Source organism: Salvelinus namaycush, chromosome 34 (assembly GCF_016432855.1).
Source record: "Salvelinus namaycush isolate Seneca chromosome 34, SaNama_1.0, whole genome shotgun sequence".
Classification (NCBI taxonomy): Eukaryota; Metazoa; Chordata; class Actinopteri; order Salmoniformes; family Salmonidae; genus Salvelinus; species Salvelinus namaycush.
In genome coordinates, this window is record NC_052340.1 from 28,267,920 (window position 1) to 28,282,358 (window position 14,439).

Here is a 14,439-nt window from a genome sequence, read left to right on the forward strand (position 1 = left end):
TTTTGTTTTTTCCTTTCAATTAGGACCTAGACAACAAGGTGAGGGGAGTTCTTTACTAATCAGTTTTTTAATGGTCGATCAAATACAAGGGAGGAGCATAAACCCGCAGACATTCGGCCCTCGGTGGAATGAGTTTGACGCCAGCATTCTCTTTTCTTTCTCCCCTTTTCTTGATTTCTTTTTCTTTCCTTTCTCTTTCTTTCATCAATGTAGTGCAAAAAAATGAAAAACAAGTTTAAACATTACAAGCTATAGCTACTTAAAAAAAGATATATATATTTGTGTGTAAATATATATATAAATATATATTTACCCTGTTTTATCCCCAATTTCGTGGTATTGGTAGTTAGTCTTGTCTCATCGCTGAAACTCCCGTACGAACTCAGGAGAGGCGAAGGTCTAGAGCCGTGCGTCCTCCGAAACCCAACCAAGCCACACTGCTTCTTGACACAATACCCGCTTAACCCGGAAGCCAGCCACACCAATGTGTCGGAGGAAACACTGTATAACTGGTGACCGCGTCAGCGTGCATGCGCCCTGCCCGCCATAGCGTGATGGGACAAGGATATCCCTGCCGGCCAAAACCTCCCCTACCACGGGCGATGCTGGGCCAATTGTGCGCCGCCCCATGGATCTCCCGGTCGGCTGTAACATAGCCTGGACTCGAACCAGGATCTCTAGTGGCACAGCTAGCACTGCGATGCAGTGCCTTAGACTACTGCGCCACTCGGGAGGCACTATTTGGAGTTAAATACTTTTTGATTAGGGTCGCAGCACATCTGCAAGCACAGCACCAAAGGCTGGACAAATATTTTTTATCTCTTTTTTATTTTAATGTGTTAAAATGCTGTGTACAGCATCCTATGTATATAAGTTGTCAATAGGCCTAAGTTCCCAAATTTAAGAGGATTCCCGTGGTATTTGCAGAAATCCATTCAGGTGTATTTTGTGGCTTTTGGCGAATGCGCACTAATGATCCAAAGTCGCGCTGTTGCTACTGTCTGTAAACGCAGTCCAGTTCAAAGTTAATGATTGCAGGCCTATGTGGCAAATGGCTTATTTGCACATAAGGCTACTGTAGCTCTGATTTGGTTATGGCGCACTGATCTGCCTAGACGCCGGTCCTGGACAAGACAGATATATATTTGGTTTTATTTACTGCAGTGTCTATTAATTGTTCAAAGGCATGGCCGCTTTCCCGCTCTATATTGTTATAGAATTTTCCCAAACGCCTTACTATACGCCTTTCCTTAACATTCGATGAATTTATGAAACCATGAAAATTACCATATCTAAGTGCTCCTGGGTGTGTAAATGAACAGATACAGTGAGTATCTGACTAAAAAAGTATTTAGTCAGCCACCAATTGTGCAAGTTCTCCCACTTAAAAAGATGAGAGGCCTGTAATTTTCATCATAGGTACACTTCAACTATGACAGACAAAATTAGAGAGAAAAAATCCAGAAAATCACATTGTAGGATTTTTAATGAATTTATTTGCAAATTATGGTGGAAAATAAGTATTTGGTCACCTACAAACAAGCAAGATTTCTGGCTCTCACAGACCTGTAACTTCTTCTTTAAGAGGCTCCTCTGTCCTCCACTCGTTACCTGTATTAATGGCACCTGTTTGAACTTGTTATCAGTATAAAAGACACCTGTCCACAACCTCAAACAGTCACACTCCAAACTCCACTATGGCCAAGACCAAAGAGCTGTCAAAGGACACCAGAAACAAAATTGTAGACCTGCACCAGGCTGGGAAGACTGAATCTGCAATAGGTAAGCAGCTTGGTTTGAAGAAATCAACTGTGGGAGCAATTATTAGGAAATGGAAGACATACAAGACCACTGATAATCTCCCTCGATCTGGGGCTCCACACAAGATCTCACCCCGTGGGGTCAAAATGATCACAAGAACGGTGAGCAAAAATCCCAGAACCACACGGGGGCACCTAGTGAATGACCTGCAGAGAGCTGGGACCAAAGTAACAAAGCCTACCATCAGTAACACACTACGCCGCCAGGGACTCAAATCCTGCAGTGCCAGACGTGTCCCCCTGCTTAAGCCAGTACATGTCCAGGCCCGTCTGAAGTTTGCTAGAGAGCATTTGGGTGATCCAGAAGAAGATTGGGGAATGTCATATGGTCAGATGAAACCAAAATAGAACTTTTTGGTAAAAACTCAACTCGTCGTGTTTGGAGGACAAAGAATGCTGAGTTGCATCCAAAGAACACCATACCTACTGTGAAGCATGGGGGTGGAAACATCGTGCTTTGGGGCTGTTTTTCTGCAAATGGACCAGGACGACTGATCCGTGTAAAGGACAGAATGAATGTATCGTGAGATTTTGAGTGAAAACCTCCTTCCATCAGCAAGGGCATTGAAGATGAAACGTGGCTGGGTCTTTCAGCATGACAATGATCCCAAACACACCGCCCGGGCAACGAAGGAGTGGCTCCGTAAGAAGCATTTCAAGGTCCTGGAGTGGCCTAGCCAGTCTCCAGATCTCAACCCCATAGAAAATCTTTGGAGGGAGTTGAAAGTCCGTGTTGCCCAGCAACAGCCCCAAAACATCACTGCTCTAGAGGAGATCTGCATGGAGGAATGGGCCAAAATACCAGCAACAGTGTGTGAAAACCTTGTGAAGACTTACAGAAAACGTTTGACCTCTGTCATTGCCAACAAAGGGTATATAACAAAGTATTGAGAAACTTTTGTTATTGACCAAATACTTATTTTCCACCATAATTTGCAAATAAATTCATTAAAAATCCTACAATGTGATTTTCTGGATTTTTTTCTTCTCATTTTGTCTGTCATAGTTGAAGTGTACCTATGATGAATTACAGGCCTCTCATCTTTTTAAGTGGGAGAACTTGCACAATTGGTGGCTGACTAAATACTTTTTTGCCCCACTGTATGAGTAAGATTTGATGTTGCTAAAACACTGTCAGTTCCACTAAAAGCAAGCTCTTGTCCTCTGCTGCTGGCATTTAGTTTGTTTTTCAAAGGCTTAATTTTCCTCTAAGCTTTAATTAAAATGTTCTTGTCATAGTTACGGAAGTCCAGAGAGGAGGATGTGAATAAAAATAATAATTCCCTTGTTATGTCGAGATCACAACTTATCAATCTCATGATCACTACAAAAGTTGTTGTAACCTATTTTCTTAGGTTACAGCCTTACACACAATAACCCATAATGACAAAGCAAAAACAGGTTTCTCAATTTTTGCATATGTATATTACGGAAATATCACAAATACTTAAGTATTTAGACCCTTTACTCAGTACTTTGTTGTAGCACCTTTGGCAGCGATTACAGTCTTGGGTATGAGGCTACAGGCTTGGCACACCTGTATTTGTGGAGTTTCTCCCATTCTTCTCTGCAGATCCTCTCAAGCTCTGTCAGGTTGGATGGGCAGTGTTGCTGCACAGCTGTTTTAAGGTCTCTCTAGAGATATTTGATTTGGTTGGGCCACTCAAGGACATTCAGAGACTTGTATTGAAGCCACGCCTTCGTTGTCTTGGCTGTGTGCTTAGGATCATTATCCTGTTGGAAGGTGAACCTTCACCCCAGTCTGAGGTCCTGAGCACTCAGGAGCAGGTTTTCATCAAGGAGCTCTCTGTACTTTGCGCCGTTCATCTTTCCCTCGATCCTGACTAGTCTCCCAGTCCCTGCCGCTGAAAAACATCCCCACAGCATAATGCTGCCACCACCATGCTTCACCGTAGGGATGGTGCCAGGTTTCCTCCAGATGTGAGACTTGGCATTCAGGCCAAATAGGTCAATCATGGTTTCATCAGACCAGAGAATCTTGTTTCTCATGGTCTGAGAGTCCTTTAGGTGCCTTTTGGCAAATTCCAAGCTGCTGTCATGTGCCTTTTACTGAGGAGTGGCTTCCGTCTGGACACTCTAACATGAAGGCCTGATTGGTGGAGTGCTGCAGAGATGGTTGTCCTTCTATAAGGTTCTCCCATCTCCACAGAGGAACTCTAGAGCTCTGTCAGAGTGATCATCAGGTTCTTGGTCACCTCCCTGACCATGGCCCTTTTCCCCCAATTGCTCAGTTTGGCCGGGCGGCCAGCTCTAGGAAGAGTCTTGGTGGTTCCAAACTTCTTCCATTTAAGAATAATGGAGACCACTGTGTTCTTGGGGACCTTCAATGCAGCAGAAATGTTTTTGTACCCTTCCCCAGATCTGTGCCTCGACACAATCCTGTCTCAGAGCTCTACGGACAATTCCTTCGACCTCATTGCCTGGTTTTTGCTCTGACATGTACTGTCAACTGTGGGACCTTATCTAGACAGGTGTGTGCCTTTCCAAATCATGTCCAATGAATTGAATTTACCACAGGTGCTCCAATCAAGTTGTAGAAACATCTCAAGGATGAATAATGGAAACAGGATGCACCTGACTCAATTTCGAGTCTCATAGCAAAGGGTCTGAATACTTATGTAAATAATACATTTTTTATATATATTTGCTTTGTGATTCAGGGGGATTGTGTGTAAATTGAGGAACATTTGTAATTTAATCCATTTTAGAATAAGGCTGTAACAAAATTTGGAAAAATTCAAGGGGTCTGAATACTTTCCGAATGCACTGTGTCTTCTCTGGACCTCCGTACTTGGCTCTCTCCATAAACCTCTGTCTCCCTCCCTCTTTCTTGCACTTTTACTCTAACTCTTTATTTCTCTCGCTCGCTTTTTTCTTTATCTCTCGTTCTGTGGCTGGCTTTGAGAAGGGTGGTGTGAGATCTTCTCAGTCATGTCGTAGAAGCATCTAACTTTTCTTATTTTGTCTTCTCCCCACTCTGTTCCCACCCCTCCTGCTCTCCTCCCTCCCCATTGTTCTCCATCGCCCTCCTCTTCTTCTAGGTGGTGAGCCAGCGTTTCCCCCAGGACAGTATAGGGGCGGTGGGCAGTGCCATGTTCCTGCGCTTCATCAACCCTGCCATCGTGTCACCCTACGAGACAGGCATCCTGGATGAGAAGCCCCCACCCAGGATAGAGAGAGGACTAAAGCTCATGTCCAAGGTATGGGTTGGGAGCTTCCATCTTACTAAAATAAGCACCTCGTGAAAATGACAGTAGGGGCTTTGACCCGAAAGAGTTTGATAAAGTAATTGTAAAAAATACATTTTATTTATGACCTTTTATTTGAGTTAAGTTGCGCTCTGTTTTGTGTTTTTGTCTCTGTCGTCAGATCCTCCAGAGCATTGCCAACCATGTGTTGTTTACCAAAGAGGAGCACATGAGGCCTTTTAACGACTTTGTGAAAAGCAACTTTGATGCAGCCAGGCGGTAAGCTAGGTTGAAGATGACAAAGGTTAAGACAAAGGGATACAAATTACAACTCTTTGCAACAATGGGACCAGCTATGCTAGTTTGCATCGGTGCTGGTCCCAGATTTGTGACGACATCTTAACCTGTATATTTTCCGACATAGACGGTAAGTCAGAAGAATTTTAAAACCAGCAAAGCTTTTGACAAAAAAGCCCCACTTTGAAAGCGGATAATAGCACACACTGCTCTCTCATTATTTAGAAAAGCAGGAACTGATCCGAGTCCCGACTTTGTTATGAAGCTGAGAATTACATACCTCGACTCGTTTTCTAAAATGTTAAATATTTTTGTAATAGATTTCCAGTTCTGTAGTTGACCATTCGCTGTGTGATCCATCTGTATTGTCCTGTAGGTTCTTCTTGGACATAGCATCTGACTCTCCTCCAAGTGACTCAGTCAACCACAGCCTGTCCTTCATCAGTGATGGCAACGTTCTGGCCCTCCACAGGCTGCTGTGGAACAACCAGGAGAGGATTGGACAGTACCTCTCTAGCAACAGGTCAGTAACACGATGATTTACCAGTCATCATGTTATTATGTGCACTACCAGTATAGCCCTCTTTGTCTGACAGTGGTCTCGCTCTCCCCTCTTTCCATTCCATAGGGACCACAAGGCAGTGGGCAGGCGGCCATTTGACAAGATGGCCACCCTCCTTGCCTATCTGGGGCCACCCGAGCACAAACCTGTGGCCGACACACACTGGTCCAGCCTCAACCTCACCAGCTCCAAGTTTGAAGAGTTTATGACCAGGTAACTGTTCTCCTACTGTAGAGTTAGTGTGTAAAATGTTCTAAGACACTCAGGATGCTAGCAGTTAGTGAGTGTAGTTGATTCAGAAGCATTCTATTGTCCGTTTGTCCCTGATTTCTAGGCACCAGGTCCATGAGAAAGATGAGTTCAAAGCCCTGAAGACCCTCAACGTCTTCTACCAGGCTGGCACCTCCAAGAATGGCAACCCACTCTTCTACTACATTGCTCGCAGGTAAGACCTAGCCAAGGAGTGTATGTTGGCGTCTACATATATTATTGTTATTATAAACCAGCTTGATAAACAAACTTTATCAACACAATGTCAGGAAAGCATCCTTTTGAAGATGATACTCATCTAGATTGGGCCATCCGTTGGTAGGGAGATGGATTGTGTCCTCCTAAATTTTTAGCACTGCTGACGGCCAAGCTGTAAGGGAGAAGATGGGTTCATGGCGAGGACCCAGGAAGGCCCATTCACTCATTACAGCAGGCTTTATGGGGCTACATATCATAGCCTCTTAGTTCCAACTCAGCTGAAGAGGAGGGATACCCTATGCCTCCTCCCCAGGCTGCTGCCCACTGTTCTGGGGGAGTCAGGATGTCTGGTGAACCAGATTTAGAGCTACCCTATACCTCTGTATTTGTGTGTGGGGGGAATTCTGCACCTTACAATAGTGGAAAGAGGGTCACTTTCTGACCAAATGGTCAATGATGTGTGAGGATTTCAATGCCTAGAGGAGAATAGTTTCATTTCGTTGTAACTTTCAGTTATTTTTAGGAGCTTATAAAGAGCCAAGGTGTTTGTGTGCATGCATGTTAGGGTCTTAAGTACTTCTAGATAACCCCAAACCAAGCTGATGCCAAGGTGTAAAGATTAGGTTTCTCACATCATACACTGACTCATCCAAACCACACGTACAGTAAATGCATTCTAAATGTTCCGTTTCTGTGTTTATATCATAGAAAGCATAAAACGCAGCAGCGTTTGTCAACAGAACACACAAGCAGTATAGACTACATGGAGTAGAGCATTCATGTTTCCACGCTGATAGTATTGTTAGTCATGTATGTGTATACATTTGCCTAGATATTATTTGTATGTGCGTTTGAAAGATATAGTCATACAGCACAACTACACTCTGGAGATGGTGGACACATTTTTGGAAGATGAGAGAGAATACACAATTATATTTTTAAAAATTAGGCAGTAACAGTCGAAGGTTGTTCTTTAAAATGAAAACAAAAACAAAACTCCCTTTAACATTCTGGGTCAAATGTACGTAGGGTTAGACCTCTCCAAAATCCATCAAGACTTGGCTCTAGTTTCTTTAGGAGGCTTTGAAGGCAGTCACCGTGACTAAAAGGTTCAAGGCGACAGCAGAACACACAATCTGTGTGTGGAGACCGTGGCCTCTGCTCCGCGTGCTTCCTGTGTTGGGCTTCTTGGTGGCAGAGTGCGGACGCCCCGTTGTGCTTGTGCGTGTGGAGAGGCCATGCGAGCGGGTGGAGGTGAACACGAACAGTGTCTGATCCCCCGAGCCGTTGGCCACCCCCCTGTCTCCATGCATCCCAGGCTCCAATAACGCAGACTTAGCCAGGTACCCAGAAGTGGCGACTGCAGCCCTAGCTGGTGGGAGGCCTCCACGGCCCAGCTCTCTGGCATCAGCCCCCAGCGGAGGCTCTGTGTAGGATGCAAAGTGCCACTCCCCTCCTGGAGTTGCCACATGGGCTTGCCCACAGGTTGGCCTAGTGTAGCAGGGGCAGCCCAACACGGCAGCGCGGGTATGTTCGGCCCAGAGCAAGAGCCTTGTGATGTTCTCCTCCTCCTCACAAGCCCAAGGGTTATCCCCAAGCGTCAACAACTCGAGCCCCTCCAACCGGTCAAACACCCCCTCCGGCACCCAGGAGAAGCGATTAGCGTGCAGGTAGAACCTCTTCAGCCTGGGCAGCCGGTCCAACGACCCCAGGAGGATCTGAACCAGGTAGTTGTGGGACAAATCCACCATCTCCAGATTATGAGGCATGTTGGTGGGCACGGTCCAGAACCGGTTGTGACTCAGGTTGAGGGCGTGTAGGCTGGGCAGGGTGTTGTTGATGAAGACCACCCTCTCCAACTCGTTGGCTGACAGGTCCAGGACCCGCAGGTTCCAGTGGTAGGCCGTGTCGTTCTTGTCCAGGGCTCGGAGCTGGTTGCCGGCAGCCCGGATGTCCCACAGGGCCCTGGGCAGGCCGGAGGGGAAGCGATCAAGGAGATTATAGGACAGGTCCAGGGTACGCAGGTGGGCATAGTGGCTGAGCTGGCCCTCCAGACCACGAAGGCTGTCGGGAGAGAGGGGGAGAAGTCAATGTTAGATTCACAACTATTTGACACAACAGGGGGGATAAATAAAAGATGCCTGTGGAATTGTTAGTTTAAATCAAACCACATACTGACCAAACATGAATTGCAAGAGTTTCTTCAACTGAATATGCAAGAAAGACTGAGTGTAATTATTAGGATCCCCTCCCTGCTGATTCTGTCTGGCTATTAGTCATGTTGCTGCTCAATATCAGAACCCAGACGTTTAGAGGTAGGATCCAACCTGATGAGAAGGAAGATGATAAAGATAAGGAAGAAGTTGTTTTCCTACCTGTTTTGTGAGAGGTTGAGGAAGCGAATGTTGTGCTGCAGGCCTGGGGGCAGCTGTGAGAGGTGCCGTGAGGAGCAGTCCACCACACGGTGGCCCCGGCTGCAGGAGCACACGGCAGGGCAGATGGACAGGACCAGCCCGCCCAGCATCCCCGACAGGAGCAGCAGGAGGAGGCAGGCTAGCGGGGTGCGGTAGAGCATGATGAAGGCTCTGAGAGAGGGAGAGACACAGTGAGAAGAGACACTGGACTGTACCCAAGGACATAGATCTGCAACACTTCTTTGCTCCCACGATTTATAAAGACTCACAAATGGAAGGGCACAGTTTTGATCCTGTATGCTGCCCTACCAAGCAAAAAGGCAGTAACTGCTCATAGTGTGGAACTGAGAAAAATGGCTTTTATTTACCTTGGTTTCACAGAAACTTTATGCATTTACTGCTAACATGACTCCCATTTTCTTCAAAACGCAATACAATAGAGGCAGGATACTTGTCCACATGATTAAGCATGTATTTAATGTAGGAAAAATTATTAACTGATTTTCGACCAAATTAGCAATTACTTCCTTTTTGCTTGGTAGGGCAGTATGGATCTTTGTCAAAACCATCACTCATTCACACACATCTGCAGAATAATAATACTAACAGTTAAATTAGCTACCGACATCATTAGCATTTAAATATTGATTAGCAATAGCTCACTTAAATCCAATCCTTGCTAGCTTTTCCAAGCTGAAATTACCAGGAGCTTGAAGGGATATATCGGGATTTTGCCGTTGAGGCCCTTTATCTACTTCCCTAGAGTCTAGGGCTTACCCCATTTAGTCGATTGTGTGGTCGATAGGCTGTTGGTCGACCAAGGTTTTTTTTAAGTCGAGCAGTGGCAAATATATTTTAAATTATGGCACACATAAAAAAAATGAATGCACACCAGACAACTGTCTGATTCACGCCTGTCTCAGTGGACCAATCCATTGCTGAGGACATGGGGATGGCACACCAGTATCACCAATAGTACATTTACCGTTCATTTTGAATCTACAATGTTTGTTTGGATACAATCATTTCTGTTAATGCATTCAATATATTACTATTCCAGTCTTACCGTTGTCATTGTAGGACTGAACATGTTGTTGCAGAGCGCACAGCCTAGGCCACAAGTTTGTTCATTTCATTTACAAGTTGTCAATTTATTCATTGTCTTTTGTTTGGAGTGTTCCTGTCAATGTTGAGTAAGGACATGCATAGAAGTATGCCTAGGCTACCTGGCCTGCACGCAAATGTAGGTTAAGTGTGCCTGTTTTGGGGATCTGATACTATTTCTGATTGTCTTAACTCACCATCACTATGTAGCTTCTCAAAGTCATTTTTTCTTCGTCTCAAACAGCAAGTAAACAAAGTCTGTTTTTACATCCATTGAGAATGACAATAGTTCCTCAATGTAGCCTATTTAAAAAATCTTTTTAACCACTCTCTCTTTCTATAACCACTCGCGTGAAAGGGGAAAGAAATGTCATGCTTTATCCGGAAAATGTCATAAAATAGGCCTACCTGATTGCTTCTTATCCGTTGCACAAATACAACAGGCTATTAATAGTTGATACAATGTTTCAAGTTCCTTGCAAACAGGCCATGCATAGCCAATGTGATTTATAGGATATTTATTCTTATCAGGATATTTTCTACCTGCAGGCTTCAATGTGATGTCTCTATGTAGGATATTTTTACATATTGGCAATGGCAATAGAAGTTACTTTTAGATTTGTATCATTTTCATTTAGATGGTATTTTGATTAACCACATGAAATTCATTTTGAGATGAAGACTTTATTATAAATGAAATTAAACTGTTCCATGAAAAGTACATATGAAAACTGGCACGCAGATCAGTAGAAATGGTAAGGTAACTTAGCACTTCAAATGGAAAAGGTTGCCGACCGCTGGTGTAGCCTGGCAACTGATGGAGCATAACCCCAGAATCTGCTAAGGCCAGCAGCAGTGGGAGGAGGGTCGGGAGCAGGTTTTTGTTGTCCGGTTAGGCTCTATTGATCTCTGGCTCCCTCTTGTAATTTGTGTCTTAATTTTAAATCGCAGTGCTGAAAGCATCAGACAAGCTCAGTAGCCTACATATAGTTGATTTTATTCAAACATAGCGTGTGTCTATATACGGAAAAATACACCTTTTAAAATTACATCCAATCGATTGGTCTAAAGAACAGACGACTCTGTCGACCAAGATTTTTTTTTTTGTCGGTTACAGCCCTACTAAAGTCAAATGAACTAGTGGATAACATTTGTATGTCTCTGTGTCCAGTATGAAGGAAGTTAGCATTGGCTCTCGAAACTAACTCTGTCTAGCAATAGTGGAGTTTTAGCTACAGTATCACCCTTATTCATAACCTGCCTAGTTTCCCCCCCAGTGGAATCTCTGTAGAATTGATTTAAGACCTTGTCTGGAGCTGCTGCTGTTTTGAGATAGGCTTTGATGCATAGCAATAGCCTCCCAGATGGGAGAGAGGCAGTATTAAACACCTGGACACAGTAGTAAAACAATCCACACTGGTTCTGCTGCCCACAGAACAATCTGTCAGAACAGGTGCCAATCCAGCCTGTTAGAAAGTCATGACTGGGAACCAGCTGGGTGGATTGGACCTTACTTAAACCAGAGCCCTCTCCCTTCCCATACCCCTCTCCTCCCTATAGTTCCCATTCACATCATTAACACCCCTCTGACATTTATAACAGTATATCATTGTAACGCCAGGCTATATGCTAACTGTCCTCGTTGAGGGTCAGACTGATAGATCTAATAGCTTTGATGCAGTTTACAAGGGCCCCAGTCAGTCTGTGTGCCGGTAAGCTTGAAGCCTTGCCAGCGGGTAGGAGCTCGGAAATACTGCAGTAAGAGCCGGCTGAATTCATTTAGGGCGGCACACACACACACTCTTGATCCCATACGCACACACACACGCACACAAACAGTTGTGTTGTGTCCTGTCATCTCTGCACCCTGTCTGGCACAAATTACTGGTTATCTGGGGACTATGTGTGTGTGTGTTAAGAAGAGCTTGCCAAACACATGAGTGTCGCAGGTTAATAGCATTACATAGTAAGCTGAGCTCTCTCTAGAAACTTCTTCAGGTCATGGCATACTGCAAGTTAGTCTGAGGTTGCATTTAACCTGTATAACAATAGTTGCAATAGTAACATACCAAATATCAAATACATTTGAAATTACATCAGAATTACAGAAATATGTTGCTCTGACTCATAGAAATGTTGCCCCAAAAATATATTTTAGAATATTGGAGGCTGTGTGTACATCTTCTGTGTGTCCATTAATTGTGTTAAATTGTGTAACACAATTGTATCAATCGGTGTATAAGTGCTTTCAAAACAACATCAATTCATTTCTTCTATGGAGCCGATTGGCATTTGCTCCATAAATAAGCTGCAATATTTAATGGAGATTATAGCGCCATTTGAGAGAGAGAAGCATATTGTAGGTCTCTAATGAGAAGCAGTAGACTGACATCGACAAATCACCCTGCTGCAGTCCACTGAGCTAATGTGGTACAGAATCAAATACATCACTGCTCTGTGAAGCACTGTGTGTGTCCTGTCATGTGCGCATGTCTTAGCATGTACACCCGTCTCTCCTAACGTTTTTCTCTCCATGCCATTAGTCACTCACCTTATCCTCTCCATTGCTTCAGTCTGTCATCTCGCTCTTTTCTTCCTCCTTCCCTTGGCCAGCCCTCTCACTCGCTACCCCCTGTTTTTTTCTGAGCAGCGGAGTGGAGAGAGAGTGATTGTCAAGTCAAATCTGGGGGGTGTTAGTCGTCAATATTATTGCGTTCTTTCTATTTCTACTCGCTCAGTTTTTGTGCTGGCTCTCTTTTGGGGTCTTTTTCAATTTCTTTCAATATCTTCCTCACTTGCACACTTGCTTTCTATTTTCTCCCTTGCTTTTCTTCCTTCTCTGGTGAAGGTGGACCTCTCTTCCCTCTCACACTCTCTCTCTCTATCTCTCTCTAGTGCTGTGTTGGCACTGGCCAGTGGTGGGCAGGCTCTCTCGTTCTGTCTCAATACCCTCTTCTTGATTATGGCGGCATCCTGGCATGCCAGAGCAGGGTGCCCTCGATAGCGCCAGTCGGTCTCCCTCTCCTCTGCAGGCTCTTGATGCAGCACTGTGCTCAAGGAAAGAGCAGTCTGAAAGGGAGAGAGAGGAGGAGGAGCAAGTGAGGGAGGGGGAGAGGAATGGAGGATTGCAGCACAGTGCCGGCCCTCTGCTGCTGATGAGGCAGGGGGGGGGGGGGGCTGTGGTGACTTCTCCTCTCTCTTTTTCATACACAAACAGCGCATTCGGAAAGTATTCAGACCCCTTGACTTTTACCACATTTTGTTACATTACAGCCTTATTCTAAAATGGATTGAATTCCCCCCCCCCCAATCAATCTACATACAATACCCCATAATGACAAAGAAAAATCTGGTTTTTAGAAATGTTTGCAAATGTAAAATATCACGCTTACATAAGTATTCAGACCTTTTACTCAGTACTTTGTTGAAGCACCTTTAGCAGAAATTACAGCCTCGTCTTCTTGGGTATGACGCTACAAGCTTGGCACACCTGTATTTGGGGAGTTTCTCCCATTCTTCTCTGTAGATCCTTTCAAGCTCTGTCAGGTTGGATAGGGAGTGTCGCTGCACAGCTATTTTCATGTCTCTCCAGAGACTCTTCGATCGGGTTCAAGTCCGGGCTCTGGCTGGGCCACTCAAGGACATTCCCGACTTGTCCCGAAGCCACTCTTGCATTGTCTTGGCTGTGTGCTTAGGGTCGTTGTCCTATTTTAGAATAAGGCTGTAACTTAACTGTGGAAAAAGTGAAAGGGGCCGAATGCTTTCCGAATGCCCTGTATCTAACATCACATCTGGCACCTGCAACGACTGGCTGCCTCCACCGCCCTCAGCAGCGAATTAGCACTGTTTTTGAATTAAGGGTACAGTTTTTGTCCCACCATCCTCCTGGTCTTCCTCCATTTCGGGTGCCTGCAGGAAGCACCCTGGCAAGTCTGCAAGCTTGTTTTTGCGAATCTGCTGAGCCATGAATAGGTGTTCTGTGACTAGTGTCTCTGTTTTACAGCCAATGTTGCTGCAGCGATATGAATAAAATCCTACTTTTTAGTGGGTGTGTGTGCTGTGATTTGATTACTTAATTTTGAGTGGGGTGATTTGGGGGTGCCACTGGAGATTTAGATTCTAATTATGTTTTTAAATCAGCACTTCATGAAGTCCCTTCTGTGCCCACATGCCTATACCCGGTTTGGTTCTGGAGGACCTCTGTCTGTCTGTCTGTCTCTGTCTGTCTGTCTCTGAAAGGAGTCATTCTTTAATAGTTTGGCAGATTGTGTCTAGCCAATGAAACAGTCCTCTGTAGTAGGTTTGGGGCTTCTCTCGTGGAAATACACACACTAAGCATAACATCATGCTTATTGTTCTAGGCATTCCGTACTTAGCACCACAGAACTGCTCTGTTCTGCAACTAGCCGTAAGCAAGCAGTGAATATTTCATTCTGCACTTCTGCCAAAGCAGGCTGCCCTGCTACTGCTGGCAATATCATTCAGCGACAAGCCAGCATGAATTGCTGGCAGCAATCACCATTCACAATTCTCCAGAAAAAATGTCAGCAAATGAAACCCAGTAA

At 44.7% G+C, this 14,439-nt stretch overlaps 1 pseudogene; it reads left to right on the forward strand.

Annotated features, from left to right (window-relative positions):
• The window catches only part of LOC120028364, a 102,530-nt pseudogene that overhangs the window by 48,259 nt on the left and 39,832 nt on the right, over positions 1-14,439 (forward strand).